The sequence below is a fragment of the Dermochelys coriacea genome, chromosome 14, assembly GCF_009764565.3.
Source record: "Dermochelys coriacea isolate rDerCor1 chromosome 14, rDerCor1.pri.v4, whole genome shotgun sequence".
NCBI classification, from domain to species: Eukaryota; Metazoa; Chordata; order Testudines; family Dermochelyidae; genus Dermochelys; species Dermochelys coriacea.
In genome coordinates, this window is record NC_050081.1 from 10,992,672 (window position 1) to 11,004,756 (window position 12,085).

Below are 12,085 nucleotides of genomic sequence, written 5' to 3' on the forward strand. Positions count from 1 at the left end.
TGGAGGCATCTGCATTGTAGCATGAAATCTCAAACAAAGGCAAGTCATGCTTATAGCATGTATAATCTGGAGCTTTAAGAGGATCAGTAACCCTTAAATAGCAATGATGATTGATGACAAAGAGCAGCACAAACTGTACATCAGTGCCCAGTGTTCCTGGGACTTTTTACTTTAGCTTTCTATTTTTCAAGAATGGGAATGAAGTTATGAGACCTGGTATACAATTGCCCTGCGCTTTGGGTAGTGATTTGCACTAATGTAATGTGAATAGGAAATTTACACTAATGCAAAGTAAGTAGGAGGTAAGTGTAAACTATCAAATCACTTTGCACTAGTGTAAATGATTTAAAAAGTGTGGTTCAGTAATGAAGCAGACCCCTAGAGTCTAATACTCCTCTGTCTGACACCAGGAAATGTCTTCTTGCTGTATGGATGGAGAGATACCTGGAGATTTCCAAAACTGTGATCAATAGGACTGCTTGGAAATTTTCCATCAAAACTGTTTTTCAGTAGAAAATTGGAGTTCTGACTCAAAAGTTTTCACAAAAAATGTCTGCTTTCCACAGACAAGTTTAATTTTTTGTTAAAAAATTAAATATCTGAAACGTTTTTAGTTTTGGGCCAAAACCAGAAAATGTTTGGTCAAAAACTTCAGTTTGGAAATGGCACCAAAGGAGTCAGTTCCTCAGGCTCCAGTTCTCCTCTATACGCCAGACTCTTCAGCTGGAATATCTCCCATGATGCACCACAGTCCTAGGACTTCCATGGTGGCTCACCTTGCGGAGAGCTTATGGTGCATCATGGGAGATGTAGTCCAACCAGGGATCCCAGTCCATGGAGGAGGAGGGGAGCCTGAAGCACCTAAACTACAAGTCCCATTAGGCACCATGGTGGCATATCTGAACTGAAATGTTTGGGTTTTAGACAAAAAAAATTGTTTTTCAGCTAATATTTTGGACTAGCCATTCCGGTCCAAAAAGGGCAACACTACAATATATTTCCTGCACTATGTTTTCTCCTGTTTTGTCCATTCGTGTCTTCAATATGTAAAATGATGGGGCTTTTTCACGACTTCCCTGTGAAGAACGTTCCATAGCCCCTTAACTGAAAGACAATTTCTAAGTATTCTTTTTTTAAGGGGAAAAATAGCATGGGACAGTCACAAAGAACACTCCAGTGCAAGTCTAAACCCACTTTAAGGAAAGGGTCTCCTATTATTCTCCTATACTCTCCTGTTATTCCTTGAGACTGCTCTGATACTGAATTGAAGACCTACTAAGTAGGGGTATAAATTAAGTGCTGTAGTTAGTCTGGCTTCTCCTTAGTCAATTGACTCTGACAGATTATGAACAGCCTTTGGGGTTTAATGTATCCATTTTTTCCAGGCCACATCAATAATTCATTTGTCTTAGTTTCTATTTCAGGAGCTTCTACAAAGAGTTGTGTTAGACAAAGCTCAGTGCTAATTAGCTGCCTGTGTCCATCTGAGATCTTATTTACCAGTAGGCTAGTTACTCGCTGGCTAGTGTAAAGGAGGATTCGTAGGCTCAGGCCCTCAGCTGATGTAAATGGGTGAAGCTCCATTGATATTAATCAACTTAATAGATTTTAAAGCCAGAAGGGATCACCAGATCATTTTGTTTGACCTTCTGCACATCACAGACTACTATTTCCCTTTAATGAGACCAATAACCTGGATTAGACTAAAGTATTACAGTCATCTAAACTGTGCATACTATGGGCTACTGAACCTCACCCAGTAATTTCTGCATCTAACACATAACTTCTTTTTGAGCAATAGCATCTCTTTTAGAAAGATATTCAATTCGATTTAAAGACTTCGCGTGAGTGAGGATCCACCATGTGACTAGGTAAATTCTTCCAATTTACAAAAACTCAAGATTATGCCCATAATATCTTCATACCTAAACCACTAAGGGTATGTCTACACTGCAATGTAAACCCAGGGTGCAAACTTGGGCTCACGCCTAACCCCCTTCCCATCTACACACACATCGCACTAACCCAGGATTCACAGACAGTGTGCCCAGACTCCACGGAGGTGCAGGGTCCAAACCAGAGTCACTGATTTGCCGGATAGACCCACTGGACTCGTGTTATAGGGGTATGTCTACACTACAATAAAATACCTGTGGCTAGCCAGCCTGGGTCAGCTGACTTTGGCTTGTGGGGTCATGCTGCATGGCTATAAAATAGCAGTATAGACATTTGGGCTAGAGCCCAAGCTCTGGGAATCTCCCCATTCCTGGGCTCCCAAAACCTGGGCTCCAGATGGAGCCTGAATGTCTACACTGCAGTTTTATAGCCCCCAGCCTGAGCCCTGCAAGCCCAGGTCAGCTCATACATTTTATTACAGTGTAGACATACTCTGCCAGTCTGCCACTAATATCCCACAATCCCCGAGGCTGACTTTCTTTGTTCTCTGGACAGTCAAGTTTGGTGAACTGTCAAGTTTTCCCATCTACACCACAAACAAAAGGCTAGAGCAGCCACATTTTGGGAGGGTGCTAGGAAGTCTGGGATGTGGGTGGTTTGACTGAAGCCTGCATAATGCAGTGTAGACACTGGAGCCCCACATTGGGACCCAGGATTCAACTATTCCTAACCTGGGGTTACAAATAAATGTAGATGCTCAAGCCCTAACAAACCCAGGAGCTGCTGATTTGACTTCTACTTACCCTGGGCTTACATTGCAGTGTAAACATACCCTGAGATTTCCAGAAATAAATTATTCACAGTAACAGTATCCCATGGTGCTTTAGATTATCATGAAACTGATTTAGAGTACATTCAACAAACACAGTATTGCCAATCCAAAGAATTCAGAACTCATGAAACAGAACCCAAAATCATGAGGTTATCTTAAAAAATCATGAGATTTTAAAATAATTCCTTTGGAGTCTTTTTTTATTTGCCATCTAGCTTTTGTACCATTAGGGTTCAAATTTTCCAGCATTTATCCAAAACCAAGATGGCTAGAATCTTAGTGTTGGGTTTTGTTTTGTAATGAAAACTGAGAGTTTAAGAAAAATACCAAATATCACAAGACTCACACTAACATTGCAAGAGTTGGCAAAACTGCAGAGACCAGCATTAAATGTAAGGGTGATTGAAATATTTATGCTATATACTGTAGATAAAATTTTATTTTATGAGAGAGATCATGCTAAAACAAACAGAAGAAAGAGAAAGGTGTGGCCTAAACCCTGGAGGTGTGGTTAAAATCAGAGGCAGGAATTCTTGAAGTCTGATCTATCTCCAGTACTGATTATCTCTGGGCTGTGAGAAAGTCAATGAGAAGCACATTTTCAAAGAGTGGGCTCTGTTCTGAGGCTGCAAGTTGCACTCCCCAAAATGTAGCTGCATCTTTTGCATCCACAAGTAACAGAGTGCAAGGAAACTAATTCCCAATTCACTGGGGACCAGGTAATTCCTGATCAGCTTCTCTATGCCCTTCCTCAGGCAACCAGAGGAAAGTGCTGTAGAAGAGAGAAAGTGTCATTGGCTTTGCTCAATCCATACCCAGGTATCATACAACTGGCCTGAACCTTCCTCTAGGGAGTTTGTCTGTCAGTTTATTTTCTATTTATGTTGAATTTATGTAAGCACCTCTCCCTAACCTCAAGATTCAGTCCTGAGAAAGAGACTTTGCAGTGTAAAGCCCCCATCCTCCAAATAAGAACCGTGTGGGTGGAACTGTTATTCCTGGAATTTATACCAGGAGTCAGGTCCTCAGCTAGTGTAAGTCAATGCAGTCCAACTGAAGTCAACAGAACCACACTGATTTAAACCAGCTGAGGATCTGGCCCCTGGATCCAGTTGTGGGTACAAATCCGGCAGTCAGTGAGGCATAGGTATTCAGATTTCTTCTTCAGTTTATTCCCCAGGTGTGAGCTACACCCACATAAAGGGAAGCCAGGCTTCAGTCTTTCTGAAAACGTACCTCTTACCCTCTTTTCCCCCCAGTTTCTTCATCTATAAAAGATGACGGTTAGGTAATACTGCCCTGGCAAGGCTGTTGTGAGACTTAACTAGATGGCAAAGATAAGAAGTGCTGGTAAGTGTCATTATTAATAGTAGTAGCATCTGCCCGGGAGTCACTCACTGTTTAGAACAGTGAGACAGGCAATTGGTCTCCTGATATCTCTTTGCCACTGACTGTGTGACCTTTGGCATGTCACGTAACCTCTCAATGATTCAGTTTGCTCTTCAGTAAATTGCATGTAACAATGCTTTGCTACCTTGCTGAAGGGATGTTGCGAGGATCAATTAATTCAGATAACAAGCACTATAAAAGCATCAAGTATGATTATTATTTTGTCCCAGTGCCCAGGTTCCCGTTGAGTGCTACAAATTGTTCCTGTAGGCTGAATGGAGAGAGCTACCTCATCAGTAATGACATTAGATGATTACACCATGACTGTTCTTTTGCCTGGCCATTCCCTTCCTCCCCACTTCCAATGTTGGTAATATTTTATTTTAAAGTTAAACGATACTTAGATTGTAAGCAGGAACTTTCTGTTCATTCTGAGTTTGTACAGCGCCCTGTACAATAGGATCCCGGTCCATGACTGAGACTCTGCAGTGCTACCACAATACAGATAATTAATACAAATCCAGTGAAAACAGTTGAGAGGGACCAATTGGAAAAAGAAATGCCATGTTCCTAAAGCCATGAAACTGCCTTTTTCACAATGAAATATATCTATGGAGCCAGTCCTGGAAGGTGATGTGCACCTTCAAATCTCTCTGACTTCATTCTATATATCAATAAGCAATTTGGGATAGGGACTGTCTCTTATTAAGTTTCTACAGAGCCTCGCAGAGTGGGGCCCTGATCTCATTTGGGACCTCTAGGTGCTACTATAATACAAATAATAAGATGGCTCATCCATAGATTCACATGTTCTAAAATATTTCCATATCAGGAGTTCTTGTTTCCAACACACATGATAAAAACAGTAACTGGCGAGTTCTCTCTACTTTGGATTTGTATTTCACTTCACTTCGCTTCTCAGTGACTTTTGCCATTAACACAGGGCTGGAGGAGCCCTTGATTCTTAAGTTGTACTTTACTAAAATCTATTTGTCAAAAGTAAAAGAACTGAGATGTTTATTTCAAGTTTGAAAGTGTGTATCTCAGTCTATATTTGGGTTCTCTAATTCCAAATTTATTATTCAAACAACCTAATGAAAAGCATTTAACAAATAACTAGCATAATGCTGTCAGAGTGGTCTGTGATTTTAAATGAATGACTCCTCAGCTCTAAGCAAATCCTGGGTCTGGTCCCAGTACTAAACAAGAGATAACTTGTCATGTAAACACACTTATACCATTTTGATTCCATAAACTCCAATGGAATTCCTCTTGATTTACATCACTAGATGTGAGAGAAGAATCTGGCCTGACATTTTTATTTATCTATTTTCTGTTTATTTCTCTTTATAAAGAAAGTATAACAAAAGGGCTTTAGATATCTTTATATTTTAAAAATACAATCATATAAAAATTACAAATTCCTAAAACTGGACAATACCCATTTGGAATAAAACCTCTGCCATGCTTAACCATATATTGGGAAACTGCAATTTTTTTCCTTCAGTTAGGAAACAATGTGCATTAAAATCTGTAAATATGAAGGGCCAGATTCTGTGACCTTTATTTACTGCAGGCCTGATCCAAAGCCCATTGGATTCAACGGGAGTAGTCTTTCTATTGTCTTCTCGACAATAGATCATGGCTTTAGATCAGACTCATTTATCTTACTCCACTAAGTAGTCCCATTCATTGCAATGTCAAAGGAAGGTATTCCTTATTGTGAATAAGGATGGCAGAATCTGGCTCATCATCGATCTGTTTTCAAAGGGAAAAAATCTGAGATTTGGGAGGAGATGAGAGAGAAGTCTTTACATGAAGGTGTCTGCTTTACCAATCCAGACGAGTTCTGTTTTGTTCCTGAAGAGGGACTTGCAGGTATATTAATTATATAATGGATGCTGGCACAAATGTGAAAATCCTATACTTGTTTTTTGACGATATAGAAGGTAAAATATTGCTCAAATATCAGTGCCAAGGAGAATGAGATGTTCTGAGTGAATGTCACATTGCCAAGAAAAGCTACAGAATCTTGTGAAAAGCCTACACTTAATGGGCTGAAGAATTAAGGACTCGTCATACTTACAACTGAAGTTATCAGCTTTCTCATGCATTACATCAGCTACTTTCTTCTCTGCATGGTCATTCTCCCGTGCTGGAGTGTCAGGACCATCAACCCTGGCTTGGAAGGACCTTTCTGCTCTGAAGAGGAGAGAACCGATTGGTATCTTGGGCCAGACTGTGATATCTTTATTCACACTGAATAGCACCTTACACCATGTGTAAGTGGAGTAAGACACCACTCCGTGTAAAAAGGAAAGGAGTACTTGTGGCACCTTAGAGACTAACAAATTTATTTGAGCATAAGCTTTCGTGAGTTACAGCTCACTTCATCGGATGCATTTGGTGGAAAATACAGAGGGGAGATTTATATACACATACAGAGAACATGAAACAATGGGTTTTATCATACACACTGTAAGGAGAGTGATCACTTAAGATGAGCCATCACCAGCAACAGGGCGGGGAAAGGAGGAAAACCTTTCATGGTGACAAGCAAGGTAGGCTATTTCCAGCAGTTAACAAGAACATCTGAGGAACAGTAGGGGGTGAGGTGGGGGGAGAAATAACATGGGGAAATAGTTTTACTTTGTGTAATGACTCATCCATTCCCAATCTCTATTCAAGCCTAAGTTAATTGTATCCAGTTTGCAAATTAATTCCAATTCAGCAGTCTCTCGTTGGAGTCTGTTTTTGAAGTTTTTTTGTTGAAGGATAGCCACCCTCAGGTCTGTAATGGAGTGACCGGAGAGATTGAAGTGTTCTCCAACTGGTTTTTGAATGTTATAATTCTTGACGTCTGATTTGTGTCCATTTATTCTTTTACATAGAGACTGTCCAGTTTGACCAATGTACATGGCAGAGGGGCATTGCTGGTACATGATGGCATATATCACATTGGTAGATGCGCAGGTGAATGAGCCTCTGATAGCGTGGCTGATGTGATTAGGCCCTTTGATGGTGTCCCCTGAATAGATATGTGGACAGAGTTGGCAACGGGCTTTGTTGCAAGGATAGGTTCCTGGGTTAGCGGTTCTGTTGTGTGGTGTGTGGTTGCTGGTGAGTATTTGCTTCAGATTGGGGGGCTGTCTGTAAGCAAGGACTGGCCTGTCTCCCAAGATCTGTGAGAGTGATGGGTCGTCCTTCAGGATAGGTTGTAGATCCTTGATGATGCGCTGGAGAGGTTTTAGTTGGGGGCTGAAGGTGATGGCTAGTGGCGTTCTGTTATTTTCTTTGTTGGGCCTGTCCTGTAGTAAGTGACTTCAGGGTACTCTTCTGGCTCTGTCAATCTGTTTCTTCACTTCAGCAGGTGGGTATTGTAGTTGTAGGAATGCATGATAGAGATCTTGTAGGTGTTTGTCTCTGTCTGAGGGGTTGGAGCAAATGCGGTTATATCGTAGAGCTTGGCTGTAGACAATGGATCGTGTGGTATGATCTGGATGAAAGCTGGAGGCATGTAGGTAGGAATAGCGGTCAGTAGGTTTCCAATATAGGGTGTTGTTTATGTGACCATCGCTTATTAGCACCGTAGTGTCCAGGAAGTGGATCTCTTGTGTGGACTGGTCCAGGCTGAGGTTGATGGTGGGATGGAAATTGTTGAAATCATGGTGGAACTCCGTGTAAGGGTATTATAACCTGCCCCTTTATCTGTATAATGTTGTACATTACAGCAGATTATTGAGTTGTCCCAATTTATCTGGGAATCATCCAGCTCCAGAGATGATACAGACTGTAGAGATAATTAATGCCCTGATGACCATCCAGACAACTAACAAGCTGAGCATTTGATCTGTGAAACACTGTATTTTTAAGTGGAAAGTGGCGTGGCTTTCAAATGTCATATTATTTAAATTATAGTATATGAGTGTACAAGATAATAGTAGTCAGGAAAATTGTGGATTTTTAATAGGTCCTAATGACTAGTGGGAATAGAGGGTTCCGGTTCTTCTAATTTGTGTTATGGGCACAGGCCAGAAGACAAGAGCCCATGTTCGGGAGAGCATAAAACCCACCTTTGCACCCCCTTGATGTGCTGAGCATTCCATGGCCACAGCTGAGGTTCTGACTCCACATCCTCCCACAAACTCTATTTCTTGCTCATTCAAGAATGCAACACCTCAGATCAACTAATGGTGACTATATTTTTCTGTCAGCAGTCTCCTTTTGGGGGAGGTGTTAATAGCGAATGTCTCCTTCATAGCAGGATAAGACTGAAAGCAATCAGCAAGAGAGGAGAAGAGGGCAGTAGACACAGACTCACAAAGAGTCTGTTGAGCTAATTATAGTATGTATTGTTATAAACCCAAGAACTGATGGTTCTTTATCCACTAATGGAGACTTCCTTGCAGCAGAATACAACCTAAAACATCATGCAGTATGAATTGTACTTACTAGATTTGGTTAAATGCATCCCAGTACAGAGGGTTTGGCCCTCTAAGTCACTGTGTTACCTGAGGTTTTCTGAACCCAAATCATGATAACTAGTCTCTGTTTTCCAGGTGGTGACAGGAAATAAATCAGTAGGGAACACAACACCTCCATCTGATAAACAATTGGAACACACGAGTGCTTTGACACCAAAATCCTTGTTTTTATTAAGTACAAAGCACACATCTAAAATAGCAATAGTCTCATCTAGAGCACCCCAGATATAGTTATCCAAAGCCTGAGATGTATCAAGTAGTGAGTAGCAGGGTTCCAGTAGCCAGCCTTTCTCCTACCCACTGGGGAGTTTGGTGTCAGCCTTTTAGCTCATTGAAATCCACTCCAAAACTTCTCCAAAGCGCACACTCTAATAAATCTCTTTTATAGATAGCTCAAAACAAAGCACATAACCCCTAATGGGTCAACAATTTCCCTAGCAACAGCAAGGAACTCGTAATTTCTTCTTATCAGCAAAGCAGCTTCCAATAAGAAATTCACAGAAACCCAAAGCCAAGGTCAGCTATTCACACTCCCCTCCATTCTCATGAATCCTTCACTTTATCTCTTCTTGTCAGCAGCACAGTTTCAGTGTTGCTGGTTTGTCTGCCTAAACAACAGGCCAAATTATTCCCTACAACCAGAGCAGTCATCTAGCTCCTCCTCTACTGGAAGGCTGGATTCTATTGGCATGCCAATGCTCTTTTTTTTCATCCTGACCTACCCCACCCCTCCTGATAAGTCCAACTCACCAATACCTGGAGAGCAAAGGAGTTACACCAGTCAAACTTGTCTCTTCTTGCCTCATAAAAAGACCTAAGCTATTCTCTGCTATGTTAAAATGGATGATGGCTCCCAGAGTCATAGAAGGAAACCGGCCACCTTAGCTGTGTACCTGTGACCACTGAAGACTCAGACAAATATCCATGAATGTAAATCAGTCAGTAAGGAAAACATTAGCTATCATTGTGTAAGCGTTTGGTGACTACCAAAACACACTCCAGAAACCATTGCAGTTCCTTATTCTAAATGCTTGTTATTCTCTTGATCTGTTTGACAAATGACAAGACTGGGTACATCGTGTGTGTCTGACATACATACTAATGACAATAATTCCTATGTTGTCAAAGTGACAAGAAGAGATTCAGCTTCTATTTGAGAGATTTAATGTTGTTAGTAGGACATCTACACAGACTTCTTGTGGGACTCTACAATTTAGGCTTGGCTGTGGTGTGTGTTTTGCCTAAGCCAACCATCATATGTAGGTTCTGCATGTGCTGTGAGATAGAGTGAAAATGGCAGCTTGTCATAAAGATCCCATCTTTCTGTCCCTGTTAGTATAATCTCACCATGGTGCTTGATGTCTGTGCCAAAAAGAAGAAATGATATATCTGTGCGAACTTAGCTCATGAAAAATGATTAATGAACAGCCCTGAAGAATGAAGTTCTCTATCCACAGAGCAGTGGCGGTGCAAGCTTTGCATGTCCCCCAGCTCCTCCCATGTGTCAAACTTGAAATAGCAATGAAAGAAGAGGTCACTCCATGTGGACCATCCACTCTTTGTTCTCTGTGATGAATCTGCCACTAAGCATGGCAATTAGCAGCAGGTTTGCTGTGTGGACACCTGCCTATTAGGAACTAGACTGAAACTATCAAGTTCATTTCACATCACCCATCTAACAAATTTCCATTATTGTTGAGCAGAGGTGTATTCAATCCGCCAAACCAGCGGTGAAAGCTTCTGTATCTTATTAGCAGTCCCCTGGGCCATCCATCATCAGCATGCAGCCATTTTGTTTCTAGGAGGACAAAGACATTGTAGCAGCTAGGGTTTCATTCCTTAAGAAACCATTGGCAATTTTGTTTAAGCAAACCTGACACATCGAAAAATGCACTCCTAGCTAAAGCAAGGCAAGCAACATGTTTCTAGTGCCAGGAGCACTTTGTAATAAAGCAATGAAATAGAATCTTAGGTTTTTTTAATTTGTAAAGTATAAGAGTATAATAAAAATAGTTGCGTTTGGAAGACTTGGGGGATTTGGTTTCTGCAGTTTTGTGCTTGATGCCAGTTTTTAAAATTAATTTATAGGTCCTGCAACCGTAATAAGGTCTGAGCCCTTCTGATATTTACAAAATACAATAAAATGTCTGAGTCATTAAAACATGAAATGCAATTAGAGATGTGATTTCCATGGGAGTGGCAAGTGTTAAGTAAGGTATTGTTCAGGATCAGGCTCTTAAATGTGAATGCTGAATAACTTACTTTCATTTCAAAAAGAAATATACATATTTGACTCAACATCAGCATCACAAAATCTTACGATTTTTATCACAAGTCGTGTGATATTTTTTTCCCCTTAATGCCCCAGATGCTGCAATCAGGTTATTCTCTGAGCATGTCAGATTTTCATGAAAACACAGAAGTAAGTTTCTAATCCTCATGATTCCAAAGAAAAACTTGAAAATGTGAATCCCCAGTGCTCATGCAGCAGAAGGCAAATAAAAGGAACCCAAAATTTTATTTTTAAAAATCTCATTATTTTAAGCCATTCTTGTGATTTTGAGAGCCTGATTCATGATTTTTTTTATTTATTTGTTTGTTTTGACTGTCTAGGGTGGGCAATATTGAAATATTGTATTATAATAGCTACATTCTACAAATACTCCCTGGGGGTCTTGTGTTAAAATTTGACCAAATTCAATGTATCATGTAAATCTGCTACACTACATGATTTTTAATTGTAAGTGTACTATGCACTGTGAAATAGCTAGAATGTACTGAATGAAGACACATGTACATGCATAAATCCTGCAAAGACTTATGTACATTACTTACTTTTTGTGCACTGTTACCTTTACTTAATTCAATGGCTCTATACATCTAACATACAATTAAGCACAAGAGTAAATCTTTGCGGGATGGACGTTCTCCCATAAAGAGATTATCAATGAAAGTAATGAATTGGTATAAAATTATACAAAAACTCCAGTGCATCTGCAATACACAAATCAGGCAATCAAAGGTTGAAGTGCATGGGGCTAGTTAGCACTCTGGCAATTTTTTAACTACAAATAGATAACATACATTTAAAATGTTTATATTTGGTGATTTACCTCTCCCTAGGCCACTGTTCTCTACCCTTCACAAGTCATTGGTCTTCTTAAACTGTATGCTCTTCAAGGTCTGTGTTTGTTCAATGTTTAGCACCCAGAGGATTGGGCTGTGGTTGTGCTACAGTAAATAATAAGGCCAACATGGAATAAGGAGGTTGTGGATGCTACAGGACTTTGTGGGAGAAATCAGTTTTGAGAAACTTGAAGAAAGACAGGAAGCCTGTGTGCCACATAGGGAGTGTAGAAGGCTAGTTCAAATATAAGGAGGCAGCAGGGAAAGAGATGAAGCAGAGACTATAAGAGGAGATGATAAAAGAAGCAGCAGCTAAGAGGAATAAAGAGGATGTGGGCAGACTAGTCTGACTGACGTA